Genomic DNA, 16,226 nt, shown 5'->3' on the forward strand with positions numbered 1-16,226 from the left:
ATTGGCTGGAGGATGCAGAGGACTGTCGATCCTAGCATACACCAAGGTTTAGTCATCAAAGCAACCCGATACTGCATAAACAATAACCTACAAAATTTGCGTAACTGTTCAGTGAAAGTCCGGCCTGCAAAAGTTTTAAACTTTTAAACGCACACTTTCATTTGATCAAGTGTTTTTTTGTGACATGCCATTGAATGACTAGAAACCAAAAGCAAACATTTAAGATTTAAATGACAGAATATTTTGAAACCTGTACAGAGTGTAAACAGTGGAGGCTCGCTTCCTGGCTGACGCGACAGCCTCTGGAAAGAAGTCCTGCATAAGGCTCCACGGCAGGCATGTGCGAAACAGCTCCTCGCCTCTTGCTCGTTATCGGTCCTTACGTGTCCCCTAGACTTCGTGGTGGTAACTGGTTTCCAATGCGCGCTGCAAGAGAGTGCACACTCGCAAATGAACCAAGCACGCCGAGAAAAACTTCACCAGGTAGGGACCGGAAAAATTAGCGGTTTCAATGACCTCTAGTACAGACTCCACGATCCCCTACATACTCGGGCAAATGTCACATGCTCATTGGCTACTGACTTGTGAGACCCTTTCAAACGGGATGCTACCGAATCGATACTTCTTTGGCTGAATTGGCTCGAGGTCCTTCAGATAAACTGTGAGCCAATCACAGAAGCAACCTGAAGTTACATGTGTTTGGATTCTCGCATAACGCGAAATGAACCCGCGATTTATTCCAATCTCTGTGCCGGGGTAAGAGGTCTACTTCGTTGACTCGTGCGTGGAGCGAGGAGGTGTGTGCGTGAAGGACGACTCCGGAAACCAGCCGCAGGCTTCGTCGGACGCGGAAGACCCGCCGGGGGCGAGGCGCTAGAAAGCTGGGCGCTCATACGGAGAGAACCGGCGTAGGGCGGAGTCAATTGTTATTCCGAGTGGTCGGCGAAGAAAGTTCTTCCTGGTGGGCACGTCCCCCGCCCCCCGTCGTGTGTACGCTGCTGGAGGCGGCTGGAACCCCAGGGGGCTGACATCGGGCATGGTGCCATCATCGCCCACATGCCGCCGTGAATGGCAAGTGCCCCCGGAAGAAAGTGCCCCAGGGTCAAGCGCCTTGATCAGATACCCGGTCAATTTGCGGACCGTTCCACAACTTAACCTACGACTGTTGTACGTTTGCGAAGTTTCCAATTGGGCTTTGAATTGCCCTAAGGTAGCCTAAACCAATTGAAATGACCAACGACATCCAAGCCATTCAAGACATAAAAGTATTCTCTCTATGGCGTCACCCATTGAAAAAACGCCCAAGGTTCGAGAAAATACAGTCACCTTCAAGTCCAGCCTGCAGGTAAATGAACCCGCCAAGTTTGGAAGAAATTTGGAATTCTGTAGCCACGAATTCCGTGGGCATCTAGGAGGCCAGCACTGGAGATCCAGTCATTTGCACGGTTTTATATGGAGGCAATGCATTGGTTTTAATGTTTGCACATCAGTTCTTAGGGCCACGAGTGGTTCATTGGCCAGAAAACTCGTCTCCCACCCGGAGGAATCATGCATATCTCAATTTTCGTAAATTATTTTGCTCGTTATCTGGGCTCAGGGTGCTCAGATAAGAACAAAATAATTGTAGTGATATTTACAAAGAAACAACCTAAGTCACTTCTTTTTTGCTGTTTTGAGTTAAGCATTAATTCAGACAGGTTGAAAAAAGGAAATACATCAGCCCATTACTTGGAGCTTTATAGGGTCATGAAAATAAAATAATTTTTTACTAGTACAACATATGTCAAAGAATTGTTTCTGCACTAAAAAGTTGATACAAAATTACCTATATCATCTACCATGGCTACTGTCGAGATTAGCTACCCATGAGTAGAGACCCGAAAAATTCGCGGGTTCATTTCGTGTTATCCTAAAATTCAAATAATTATACCTTAGTGCTGCTTCTGCCATTGGTTCACTGTTAACCTGGAGGACTGAGGGCCAATTAGAGACCCTCACTCATAGAAGTATCGAATCACAGGCCACCCAGTCGAGACGACTCACAAGTCAGCAGCCAATGAACAGTTGACATTTGCCCGAGTGTGTAGAGGATATTGGAGTCTATCCTGGAGGTCATTGAACCCGCGAATATTCCGGGTCTCTACCCATGAACAAAGCTTGAATGTTTTGGTGTTTCAAGAGGTTGTGTTATTTTTGAGCCTGTAGTGTGGGATTTTGTTGTTTTAAGTAGGTGGAATTTTTTCAGAAGGTTTATAGGTACTCTAAAAATCGATTCTCACAATAAAGTTTTGCTTCCGCTTAGATTTTTAAAACAATAGTGACATAAAATACACTGAAGGAACTCTGTAAAAATGTTAATTTTTTGATATAATAGGTAATTTAAATATTAAAATTATGTTTTGTGCATTTTCTTGAATTTATGAAACACACATAGAATTAAGGTTATTGATTTAAATGTTTTATATTTTAAATTTATTGTTAATAAAGAAATTTGCAATTTTTGTTAGGGAATATGTGTTTATTTCTGAAAATAACATAAGTCAATAGCGTTTATTAATTTTAAAAAGGCAAACTAGAACTACTGTTTTTTACCTAACACAGGCACAGGTAAACTTTAATTATGATCAATAATACAAACAAAATTAATAAAAAATGTTCATCCAACAATTACAAATGTATTGCTATTGTTGAACTTCCTGAAAAATTATGGTTCAGTGACTTATGTTGTTTCTGAAATAAAATATTATTTACAGGTTAATAGCTGATTTCGTTGGTAACTATATAAACTCACATTAAAAACACTTTTCTCACGAGCCTCATTGTCCAAGTATAAAGTGCAAAGGCGAAGGCTACGGACAGTTACCTGCAAAATTCGCTTAATTTTTTTTTAGACCCCAGGCTAGGCTCCACGCACTTGTACACGAACAAACCAAAGTGTTTCGTTCATTGACTGTTTTCACGTCCCACCTTCTGTCTAGAGTGCATAATGTTGGATCGTATGGGTTTCCGTTATTTTCTTATTGGGAAAGAACAGGAAATATTCCCGGTTTCATTTATCAATAGGCTGGAATCCAAATACGTTTTTAAGTTTGTGCTGCTTCAGTGATTGAGTCTGAAGGACTCTTAACCAATGAATTTCCCCCAATGAAAGAAGTATCGAATCACAAGCTTCCCAGTTAACAGGTGTCACGAGTCATTAGCCAATGAGCAGGTGTGATTTTCTTGAATACATAGAGGATCATGGAATCTATCCTAGAGGTCATTGAAACCGCGAATTGTTCCAGTCCCTACTTATTAGCTTCCTGTAATTCAGGGTGTGCCAAAGACCCACGATGCAGTAAAAATTTTATCCAAAAATTTAATGGTATCCATTTGTTTCTTAAGAGTAAACGTGTATTTTGAGGCTGGTCTCTAGCTACGGGTGACAGTCTATCTCGCGCTGCGATGTAGCACCAGATGACAATACAGAAGGTTGGTCGCTTGCCAGGCGCGTGGGAGCTTCCCATAGTTTGACGAAGGAAGCGACGACGGCAACGACCTGGAGGTGTCTGACTGGTGGCACCGCCGCCGCGCTTTGGGAAAGGCGGTTGACAATCTTCTCACTGTGCACGACAGAGTGTTTGGGAGTGCGACGTGTACAGTGATAATTACAATCACCCATGTATCATATTATTGTTGATGCGTAACATCTTAGCTCTCGGTATATCCAGCATTTGGTAGGAGTAATTCTCGTGAATGAAATGGAAGTCGCATGTGACGGAAATGTGTCACCACGGTGCGGTCGTCTGTGGTGGGTTTCCTGAACCAAAATTCAGAAAGCCAGGCGAAAACTTTATAGAAATAACTGTTTAATGAATTTAAATAACATTGGTAGTATTTTGGTAGCCACATATTTGGTTGTTTGGCATACCAGAAATGTTGCATCTCCTACTAATTTATATAGAACATGATTTTTTATTATAATAAATCACTTTCTCGTCTTTCTCACAAAGTTTAAAACTCTGTTCCTAAACAGTTACAAAGTAGTTAAATTAACATTATAGCCTTAATACTTTGGATTTGAACCTCCCGTCCATGTTAATTTTCCTAGTAGTTCTAGATAGAGACCGGAAAAATTCGCGTATTAATTTCGAGATAGGCTAGAATTGAAATAATGATACCATCATACTGCGTCTGCTATTGGTTGACAGTTTATGCGGAGTACTGTGGACCAATGATAAATCCTAGCCCACAGAAGTGTCGAATCAGAGACTAACCAGTGAGGAAGTTTCACAAGTACCATACAATGAACGCGTTATATTTTGTTGAATGTGGTGAAAAACTGCGGAGTCTATCCTGGAGGTCACTGTCCAGTCCATAGTTACGGGCCCACCCGACAGACAGAGTCACATGTCGCGCAAATCATGGTCTCGGTTCCCACTGCAAGAGTTGCACGTCTTGCTCGGTGGCTGCGGCGCCAGTCTGGCCCGGATCCCCGAAGAGCTCTCGGACCGGGGTGGCAGCTCCTCTGGGTGATCCACAGACCTCGTTCGCAGACTCCGCGTGGGAGCGCGCCACTTCCCCGCCCTCGCAACCGGGTCAGGGCGCCCTCTCTGCCGGAATCAACAAACAAGCGATGCACGTGTGATTTGTAGACACTCGTGATGTTCAGACACCAATATATTTCGCAAAATTCGTCTGGCCTCACGGTCATAGTTCATAGGTAGGGGCAGGCGTTTTTCGCGAAAAGATCTGAATACCTATTAGACTGCAACAAGGTATACCCGCACCTTTGGTTTACATGTGATTGGCGGTCGTCTGTGACAGAAGTCGTTGCCTTGTTTGACCAAGCCACTCAGGACGCGTTTACTTCCGCACTGAATCACTGTGATTGGGGTTGTTACAATCGACGTGTACCTGGGAGAAACTCACCCAATCACGAAACACAGATGGTGCTACAGTGTTGTAACTTTCATCGAGTCTCAAAATCTTTTCGCGAAATCTGCATGCCCCTAGTCATAGGTTTTCTCAATCCATATTTGCTTCCCCGTTAGTTGATTTATTATGGAAAAATTCGTGGTTTCAATTATCTCAAAGATATATTCCTTTATTATCTATGTATTCGGACAAATTACACCTAATCATTGGCTAATGACTCGTGACACCTGTTGACTGGGATGTTTGTGATTTGATACTTCTTTTGTTTTGGGGGTTAATCTTTGGCTCTGAGTCCTTCAGACAAACTGTGGTCCAATCACTGAAGTAGTAAAAATTTAAGAGCATTTGTATTCTAGCCTATTTTGAAATGAAACTACGAAGTTTTCCGATCTCTACTTATTCCTTAGCGAGAATTTTTTAATCCTTGTTAATTGGCACTTCCTGATGAGCTTACTTCTCTCCTAGCTGGGAATCTTTGGCTCACGGTCGTAGATGGGCGTGTCCAAAATAACTGCGGTCCAATCATGAAAACAGTGCGAGAATATGAGGCTTTGCATTCTAAATTGCGACTTAACGAATGCGCCAAATTTCCATATCTCTAGCGATGTCATGTTCAGTCACGTTATCATTTGTAGACGGTCTGGAATGGATACCATTATACCTTTGAATAACACTTCCATTGATTCGTAAGTTTTTTTCTGCACTTTAAAATACCGAAAGCCAATGAGAAAATAACGAAAATCTCCATAACTATGGATCTGAAAAATCTTCTGTTTCGATGACCCTCAAGTTCAGTTCCAAAAGGTTCAGAGCCAATCTCAGGTGAGATTATTAAAAGGCAGGAGAACTTGATGATGGCGACTGCAACGTCAACCGAAACGTCTGTGATATCTTCGCCTTCGACACGGCTACAACCCAGAAGCCAAGCAACTATAGTACCCACGTGCAAAATTCTCGTTATCATGTGGTACCATGCGAGGATCCTCACACTTGTATAGAAGAAAACCAGCAGTACTTGGTTTATTAACTGCTGCCATATCCTTCCTTCTGACCGGATTGCTTATGGTTGGGTCATATCGACCTTCATTATTTTAGTATTGGCTTCTTGTATTTCAGGGCTGGTTAGAACCCATGATCCAACGAAATTTCATTCAAATGTAGAATGGCATAGTAAATTTTAGACTATCTCCAAATAGTTGAGTGAATTTCTGTAGGTGTATACTCATTATATATTAACTGAATATTCTCTGAAAGCAGCAAAGTTTTCAAAAGTGCTCAATTATAATCGCTTGCAGATCTTTTTAGTTAGAATAAAAAAAAGTTAGTAAATATCTGCAAGTAAATTTTTAACATGACAAGAAATATAAAACTTATTGGTATAATTTAACAGGTTAATTCATTAATTAAAAGCAATGGCAGAAAAGAAGTAAAGAATTCGGATTGACAGACCGAGCATTGATTAACGTATTATAGAGAAAAAAATATTCTGTACTTTTAAAAAAGATTCCTTTGGAAATCAGTTGCCAAGAATTATTTTCTAATACTACAAGCCAGATATTGTCACTTTGTAAAACACATGCATGTTTATTTTTTTGTATATATGAAATACAATATTCGAGATAATAATGAGTATTTCTTGCAAAAATTGGCACACAATTTTATATTTTGAATGATATTTCATTCAAGTATAATATTTTTAAACCATGGAAATATAATCGAATATAAAATACTTGGTCTTAATTTTGTATTGTGCTTATTAATGTAACTATTGGAGGTTACTGGGACAACACAAAGAATCCGATCCCAGTATTACTGCGAACACTATTTTGTAGTAATACAGCTGTTTTAGTGTAAGTTAAGTGTACAAAATTACAATTAATATTACTGTTAAATTTACAAAAAAAAAAAAAAAAAACAGCTTGAGTGTGCCAAAATGTGCCTTTTAAAACCCGTGCCATTAGCTAAAGGTATGTTTTCCTTCATTGCAGGTGTCAATTGGAAGATGTAAACGAAACCTCCGAATCTTCGAAGACATATCTACCGTTAAAACAGCTGCTTTAAAGGTGAGTTTTTACTTGTTAGAGAGTGTGTCATTCATTATTTCGTTGCTGTTTGTATTGCATTGTATAATTTGTCACCTAAGTCCTTGGGTTACAATGGAAGGTTCCAAAGAATAATGTATACCAGCTCGCACGACCACTAAGTTTTATTATTGAGTGAGAAAATGTTGTAGATAGTTCTTATGAACGTTTTGGTAATTAGTAAGTGGAAAGTTTTTGTAAAATTTAAATTTAAATAAATTAAACGAGGATTTTATTTATAAAAATGGGTGTTAGCGTAAATAGCGTATTTTTAATTTCTGCAAGATATTAGTAGTTTCAAAAGTTTTGGTCTAGCAATAAATTTATAACACACAGTTTGACCTAACTACAAAAAACCAAGTGATATGAATTATTAGAAATGTTTTTCAGAGCCAGAATGACTTGACATACGGGATTATATCTTTAGAGAGCAATCTTAAATACCTAATAAAATGTTAATTTTAATGAATTTAAGTGATAAATAAAAAACCGCGTTGTTATTTACTACCTACTAAAAGTAATTGATGCGTCGTTAATGTAATTTTTATCCGTTTATGATATTTCTACTTTTTAAAAAAAATCATATTGATCGTTAATCAGGGCTGAAATTTCACAAGTTTGACATCAAGCCATTGTAGTTTGATAACCAGTTTAGGAGTCCGCAGATCTTGGGACACATACCACTGTGACAGTGAAACAGTAAACAAGAGGTACAATTCAAGAAGCGAATCCATAGAGTGGACGTCTGTTCCATAAAGATGAAATAACTCTGATTGGCAATTGGTTCGCACAAAAAACCGTATCTGTATAAATGCCATTTTATTTTTAAAGATAGCTGGCTAGGATGAATCGTAAAAAGGCAATTATTGAGCAAGTATTGTTGAACAAAGATGTCAAGAAACAAATTTGCAAAGAATAAGCTTTGATTTTCATCACAACAAAAAAAAAGTATCGCTATCCAGATGGGAAAGAGAGTTGACTTTTCAAAGATTGGACACATACTCCCTAACTTCTTACGTCCATTACCTGACCACGCATAGTCGACGAAAAGAACAACAATATTCCCCTCGAAAAGAGCCAAAGGAAAAACTCATTTCTGTGGAATGTAGACAGGACTTTAGATTCTAGTCTGTCACCGTAATATTTTCGGGTCTTCAGTGACAGCCCTGGGGCAAGTCCATTGCGAGTAACCACCGAAAGAAACCATCGAAAGAAACCACCGATAAAACCATATAAGTAAACCATCACGAGTGGGGTCAGTTACATTTATTAGCCCCCCCCCCCCCCCCCAAACACACACACACTTTTGTTTACTGTATAACTTTGCAAACCCGACAATCAAAAATAGACTATCTTAATATTGTAAACATCTACAGTGGCCATAATTAGGAGCCGGAAAAATTCACGGATTCATTTCGTGATATACTAGAATTGAAATACTGATATTATAGTGCTGCGTGTGCTATTGGCACACAGTTTGTTCGGAGTACTGTGGACCAATGAGACATTCTCGCCCAGAGAAGTGTCGAATCAGAGACTAAGCATCGATGACGTCTCACAAGTCACCAGCAAATGAACGGGTGACATTTGTTCGAATGTGGGAAAATACCGTGGAGTCTATTCTGGAGGTCATTGAACCCCAGAATATTTCCAGTCCCTAGCCATTACTGTAAAAACGATCTGTGCGTTTCTCATAACTTGTAAGATTTTCTATGAGTTATATTAACAATAAACCCAAGCATTGAAATATCGACTGCTCTCGCCCACCCAAAACCCCCCTCCCCCACCAACCTGGTGGCCGAGCCTCGGGGTTATTGCCCCTCCCAGAGGCGCACATCTGTACGAGGAAATTCGCAGGGAAGGCCGCGCGGCCCGAGAATTTTGGCTCGCGAGGTTAACAAACACAAGTCATCTCTGGATACGATGCTTATACGTTTTACACTGTCCAAATTTTTGCCTATGTGCAAACAATAAGCAGAAAATATAGTTTTGACGTTTGCATTTATCCACCCCGTTTCACAGTTACTATTTTGCAAGCGTTAGCGGGGTCTCCCCTTATTCAGGGTCTTCTCAATTCCAGGGGGGCGCGGGCCCCCTCTGGCCTCCCGGGATCTGTGTCCCTGGTCTCCCCTCCCTCTTGCCGGCCCTGGGCACGTCCGCTGGTGCGATGCTGGAGTCCGCGGGCGGACCAGCTCCCGAGCGCAGCAAGAAGTCGCGCGTAACGGTTAGCTGTGCCCCTCTCCCACGCCCAGAGGCCGGCATTGGTGGGGAGGGGGGAGGGGCGCTCATGCCGCACGTCTGCAAGGCCGCGGGCCGAACCAGCCAGCCGCGGAGCGCGAGCTACGATAAATAAAAATAAAAATAAACGGAGCCGAGCCGGGTGCAGCCTGACTTTCACCGCGCCTGTCGGAGCGCAAAGAACGCGCGTGTGTATGTGTGGGGAAGCCTACAACTCACGTAGTTTCGGTTCCCTACCACGTTCGTGCAACTTCGGATTTCTCTCAAAAATTGGAATTAAAAAAATCGAAGGGTTAGGTTAGGTTAGGTCAGTCACAACATGCGTGTTTTCATTGGAAACTTCTGATTTAGCGGCTGAAGTGGCGTTAATACCAAAACGCAAAACTTCGGAAATCTTCGGAAATTCTTGCAGGGAACCGAAACTACGTGATTTGTAGGCTTCCCGTATGTGTGTATGCCGTGACCCGCGTTCGCTGGCGGCCGGGTATCAAGAGCCGGTTCATTTATCGAGCTAGGCTAACTTTCAAGCACTTTTACATCTCGTATGATTGCAAGTTAAGACGTCACATGAGTCTACAACCATCTTTATGTAAGCCGGACAGAAGGTGGAATGTAGCTGCAGCCAGTGAATGAAAAAAAAAAATTGTTGGTTTTTTTATGTATAGGTGCTGTGTGGAGCCCAGCCTAGCATCACTTTATAACGCATATTTTGAAGGTCTCTGGTATTTACCAATATCATTTTTATAAGTAATACGTGATCATCATCCTCAACTGCTTCCAGCCGGCAGCCGGGTCAGAAAAGTAAAATGCCTCCATCTTCCTCTTTCACTCCACCATTCATCCTCCTTCGCTCTGTTCCATTCTTCTACTCTCTCCTGCACACTTATCTATCTGCTCTTTCTTTGGGACTTCTTCCTGTTACTTCATCTCCATCAATTTCCTAGGCAGCCTCTCCTTTCTCTTTCTCTAGATATCACCATACCCTCTGATTCTTTCTTTTCCCATGATCTCATTCGAGTCCTGAACTCCTGGTCTCGCTTGCATCGCCTCGTTTCCGATCCTGCCTCGACTTGTAACACACAACATACTCCTCAACTTCATACAACCTGCCCTGACCTTCTCAGCATTTATCTGCATTTCAAGTCTCTGCTCCATTAGTGATACAAAGTTAAGCAAACTAACAAAAAAATTATGTAACATAAAGACATAACGGATCAGTTGCTTCCAAGAGGCCAGGTATATAACAACGCGCCTATTGTACAAGCAGTTGTTTGTTTGAGCTCCGCGCGTCACTACGCTGTTAGAAACAACAGTAAATTTAGAGGCTTTTCAACGAAGAATTCACCTCAAATAAACGAAGAATCTTCGTAGTTTCAAATAACTAGGTCTTCATAGAAACTACGCCATTTTTCGACTTACGAGTTCTGGTTTTAGGGCAAACACACACGTAGAATAAAAAAAAATAGAAATTTTGCAGGAGTTTTAATAAGTTTCATAATGTTTTGCTAATATGCCAAGATTAGTTTAGTGGACTCAGGTTCACAGTGAGTAAATTTGGAATGTGTGTAAATTTACGAGCTTTTACCAGCGTTCTTCGTAGATTTAAGATGGTAATTTTTAATAGTGTAGAGGCGTCCAGTGACTACGACTCCGAACATCACATGCACTCAGGGGGAGGCCACGTATGTGTGGTTACATCATGTGTGAAGCGGTTCTTCAACTAATTGTAGCGCCATATTTGTTAGAGTGAAGTGTAGTGTTCGCAGTGTGTAAAATGTTTGGAATGACTTTTATTTAATGAAAGCGATTTTTTTTTAACAATCGGATATTTTAATTTACACTTACTAACTTTCACCGGACGTTACCAAGCACCATTTCAGCTATGTTTTTGGCGGGACAATATGGTGGTGGCGACTTCAACTACGTCACAGCAGCCGTCTCCTGACAATTCCCCAAGGCCCCTGTCTCCAATATATTTGACACTAGAGTTGGATGGGAAGAAATGAACTAAACATGGCTTACAATATTCTCCATCAAATATATTTGGACAAACGACTTCAAATATGTTTTAAATCATGCCACACCAACAACGTTTATTTTTGGTCTGAGCTAGCTCGAAATTTTCAATTTTGTTTCATCAATTTCAAATTAAATAACGTATCACAGTGCTGGATGGAATTGTTTAACTTGTTATTGTGTTTGATCCATTTTCAAAATGTTCTGAACATGAATAAATTTAAATCACATTAATATTCGTTACACAATGAAATAAAATTTCACGGATTTTTTAAAGGTTATAAATACCATTTTTACGCATAAAATGTTTTCTCACAAGACAATCTTGTAGTTGTTTAAATTTTTTTTTTAACTTTAATCGTTCATGCGCTCTTCGTCATTTTAAAGAATCTTTGACCCGAAAATGGACGTAATTTCCGTTTTCGCTAGGTATGAATTTGATTGGCCGATCGCATCCAACATCCAGCTTATTTTGAAACCTGGCCTATGTGTAAATTCTTTTTTTTTATGGAAACTCAAAGTCATCCAACTTGTCAAAAGAAAACGGCTGCGCTGGTGACGTTTTTCGGTGACGTCATAACCCTACAACTTTGACACAGCATATTGGAAGGGGGTTCTGGAAGCGAAAATTTTGAGTGTGTGGCAGGGCCTTCACTCTATGCCAAGGCATCCCCCCTCCCTCTCTCCCAGTGAGTGACGCAACATCGCGCGAGAAGCGCGCAGGTGGTGATCCCGCCTCTCACGGGACTGCTACAAGATGCCCAGAGGAGGACAAGGGGGGAGGACGAGGAAGCACCGACTGCTCATCGCCCACCTGCCTGAAAGCCCACCGACCGTTTAACGACCCCGTGGAGGAGCTGCGCCAAGTGGCCAAGACGTGGCCGGCCGGCGGGTGTTGTTACAAGTCCTCAGGGATTTCGCGCTCGTACGTCGTGATTACAGCCAGGGGCAGTGGTTTATCGCAAGTTGTGTCTACTGTTTATGAGGGTTCAAAACACTTGCTTCTTAACGGGAGAACTTTATTTTTTTTTTATTTTTTTTTTCAGCTGGCTTCGGTAGGCGTATCGATCTTGAACCTCGCTTTGATAGGGCTCCGGAGTCGTAGCTGCCGAGTGTGTGATCCACCTGAAAGTACTTTCAACAATTTAAAAAATTTAACTCCATCATTAAAAGTTACACTTTATAATAAACTATCTTGGCGCAAATAATTTTGATGGTAAATCATGTCAATAAATCACTAAGTAAATTTAACAAAATCTAATGTACGGTTACATGGTACCGCGTGCAGCAACATAAGACTTCTTATTAATTGTTTTATTATCATATATGTATTTCTTTATTATTAATACTATGATGTTGTTTAACACTTTTATATAATATATCTGACCTTCAAACTACGGAACTGTCATGCTACAGCTTAGCATTCATAAACATTGAACTGACTATACTACCATCAAACCTAACCTGATTTAATATTTAACTCATTGTTGTAACTTCACTTCTGTTATTTATTGTATTTTTTTGTCTCACCACAGATATTTTATATTTAATAGTTTTTCCACTTTGTTTTGATGTGATTAGTAATCACGTACATCAGATTACCTGTTCCTGGCTGCAGTGTTTACAGCCGCAGGCTATCCTGTATAATAGCATACCGCCGTGGGCGGAAGTGCGTCCGTGAATTATGATAGAAGGGAGAAGTAAGAAAATGCGTCTCTTCGTCTGGGCCTATCCCGACGCCGGCCTTATATAAATTGGTATAATTAACATAATCTTGTAAAATAATATAAATTCTGTGATTATAAACTAATTTGTGTTGTGTGACTAAGACCGTGAGTATTTACAATGAGATCCGGCGGCAAATAGATAAATTATCTGCAAATTAGTTAGAGGCTTATAGCTTAAGCTAAAATTTGCCATTTTTTTTTTTGCTGGATAGCGTCGCTAGCACGGAATTTTTCAAGTTAATATTATTGAACACTATAATTATATTCCAATCAATTACATATATTTCGGACAATTTTGAACATTATTTTTTTAAATTCGTTTGAATTTTATTACCAATTTGAATAATTATTTCAGAATGATTTATAGTGAAAATTCTACTCAGTGGTCTGAAAGCAGAACTTCTGCTAACCCTGAGCACTAGCCGAGGTGACAATATTATTTACTGAAGAAATTTAATAATAGTTATTTAGTGTTTGTATATTTTACTGAAACTGATCGACGTTAAATTACGGAAATTTGAATACATTAACCATTAAACTGTTTCTCGTATAACAACTTTTGACAAATGATAATTTCAATGTAACGAACTTTAGTATAAATCTGTGCCTACGTATTTCCTGATTTTTGAACCAGTCAACCTAACCAGGAAAACCACAATTAACCTGATCAATTCAGAATTTTTCTCACTAATAATCTGCACAATTTATCACTGTTCATATCAACACCATTAAATTCCCACTGTTTGGCAATAGAAGTGTTAATGTTGTTGTGTAATTATTTGTTTAGAATTAATATTGTTCAGTGTATTTTTTATAGTTGTTTGCATGTATTTTGTCATTAAACTGTGTGGTGTTTACATTGTAATACCCATTCACTCCATAGAAAAGAGAGGGAGGGATAGAAAGGCCACTCTCTGAATAACAGCTAGAACACTATTTGCAGCGCTGTTGTGGCCGTGCACAGTATTAACCGTATAAACATTGGTGGAATAGTGACCTAAGTAGCTATTTATGCTAAAACCACCTATGTCACAAGCTAGCATTACTATTGAAGTTTGCAATCACATCTACAGCATTAAGAGGGTGGAGAGTTTTCAGCTTCTCGACGTTTATTCTCTGTATCCATTCATTGTATACTGTTTCTTCGTAAACTGGGAAGCGGTGTCTAACAGCAAATTTATCATCGCCACCAGGCACACAGCATTTTCGTACACGTGGTGGCATTGTATTTTACTTAATACGTAATTTTATACTCAATTTAACAATCTTACCTCAATGAAAATATGACCACTCATAATTGAATAAATAAACGCCAGATATTTTCCAGTTTCCACCTACGAAGCAATAAGCAAGTAGCACGCAAATAACCTAAAGTCCTAAACCAAAATACGAAAGAAAAATTGCCGCCATTACAAATGAGCCTTGGCAACGAATCGTAAACAAACTTTGAGACAAGAGTCTAGCGGCAGCACCGCTACTTCCTGCAACTGGCTGCAAATGCCGAGCCTTTCCAAAGTTGGCCGATCGGGAGCGCCTACCCCCTAGATGTTTTTTTATTTTTTTATTTTTACGCGCGCGTTTATTATCTCCAGTATAAAAAAACCATACAGACTGTTTAGTGGGTGGTTGGTTATATTAGGTAAGTATAGCTACATTAAAAATACTTTAAAAATCATTTTATGGTTGGTTAGCAAATAACTTTTTAATATGTAGCTATCCAGCGATAGGAAACCGTTTACATGATTTCACAGTATCTTTAATGTAGCTATCCCAACCAAATCAACCGTCCACAATGTTTTAAAGTATTTATAATGTAGCTAACCTAACCTATTTGACCATTAGTTCTCATGTCCTTTCCTGAAAATTACAAGTTGCGTAAAATTGCAAGAGAATATTTGTGGAAGACAAAGACTTCCTAGATTTTATGCGGAATGAAAAATATACAAATCCAAGAAGTACGTTTCTTCAATTAGGTATTTTCTTCTAAAAACAATTATAAATAAATACCGTTACCTTGTTTAAGGTCTTTCCTTTTAACAACACCTCCATATTTATTTACAATGAACAAAAAAATTGGTTGTCCGTAAAGTCGGTTTACGGACGATAGTTTAACGTGACAACGTCATAACAAAACATTGACGAAATGATTGATCCAGAAGAAAAGGAAATATCATATTCGGCCTGAGACTGCTGAGCCGTAATAGGTTTTTGCAACCAAACCATTTAGGCATTAAAAATGTTATATTCTTTGAGGAAGAATTTTTTTTTTTAAATTTTCTATCGTTTGTATGATAAAATCTACCTCTGCATACTTTTATGAATAAAATTGAATCATTTTTATTGAATTATCACTATTTTGTATGGATACAAAGGAGTGAAATGAAATGTGCAATTGAATTAATAAATTTACTTTTATTTGCATTCATTAATTCAAATATATTTATTACTTTTGAAATGTTGCGTGCACCGTATTTATTTTTACAAGTACAAAAAAAACTTTGCAGCTGCTGGGTTTCGAACCGACAATTTTTAGTATAATAGATAGATCCGCTAACTACACGCCCACGAGGCCATACTTTAATACAGTTTCAAATTTTATATATAAATATATATAAAATTTTTGTTCACGGTAAGGGAATAATATTAACACGATTTTATAACAAATACGCATCCCAAATACACCAAACTTATTTATAATGTGTTACAATATTTTTTTTTAAAACATTGTGCAAAAGATCCCGGTTCTAATTTGAATTATTATGTGTAACTGTAAAACACCATTGTTGGTTCAAAACGTATTTCAATATTCAACATTACTTTTAAATAACAGTACTGATTGTGCTGAAAATCGGTGGACAATCGTTAAATTATATAATATTAATAATTCAAACGACGAAAATATGATTGAAAAGTCAAATCGACGGTCGTTCCAATCGAGTGGAAGAGAGATGCCACGCATGCGTAGGCCCTACAATGAGCATGAAGAGAGATGCCACGCATGCGTACAATGAGCAAATAGGAGACATCCGTAGTGGGACACTTTTTCGTGCGTGCAGCCGGCGTTCATCGATTTATTAGACGTTGTCACTTCAAAATAAAACCGAAGATGCACGATCGGGTGTTTTGCTCTCTCGTCAGTGAAAAGAAGCTTTCCGTTGCGGGATCGCGCTGCCGGCCCCGGAACGAGCGTGAGCGGTGCGGCATTTGCAGCCAGTTGCAGGAAGTAGTTGTGCTGCCGCTAGACTCT

The 16,226-nt window shown here is 39.5% G+C and overlaps 1 protein-coding gene across 1 annotated transcript in view; it reads left to right on the top strand.

The window, feature by feature from the left end:
* Positions 1 to 16,226, top strand: part of LOC134538550 (uncharacterized) — a 119,612-nt gene that overhangs the window by 29,115 nt on the left and 74,271 nt on the right. The window contains exon 2 of the mRNA XM_063379972.1: positions 6,906 to 6,980. The gene's annotated coding sequence lies outside the window, so the exon portion shown is untranslated. The remainder of the gene's footprint in view (positions 1 to 6,905; positions 6,981 to 16,226) is intronic.

Source organism: Bacillus rossius, chromosome 1 (genome assembly GCF_032445375.1).
Source record: "Bacillus rossius redtenbacheri isolate Brsri chromosome 1, Brsri_v3, whole genome shotgun sequence".
NCBI classification, from domain to species: Eukaryota; Metazoa; Arthropoda; class Insecta; order Phasmatodea; family Bacillidae; genus Bacillus; species Bacillus rossius.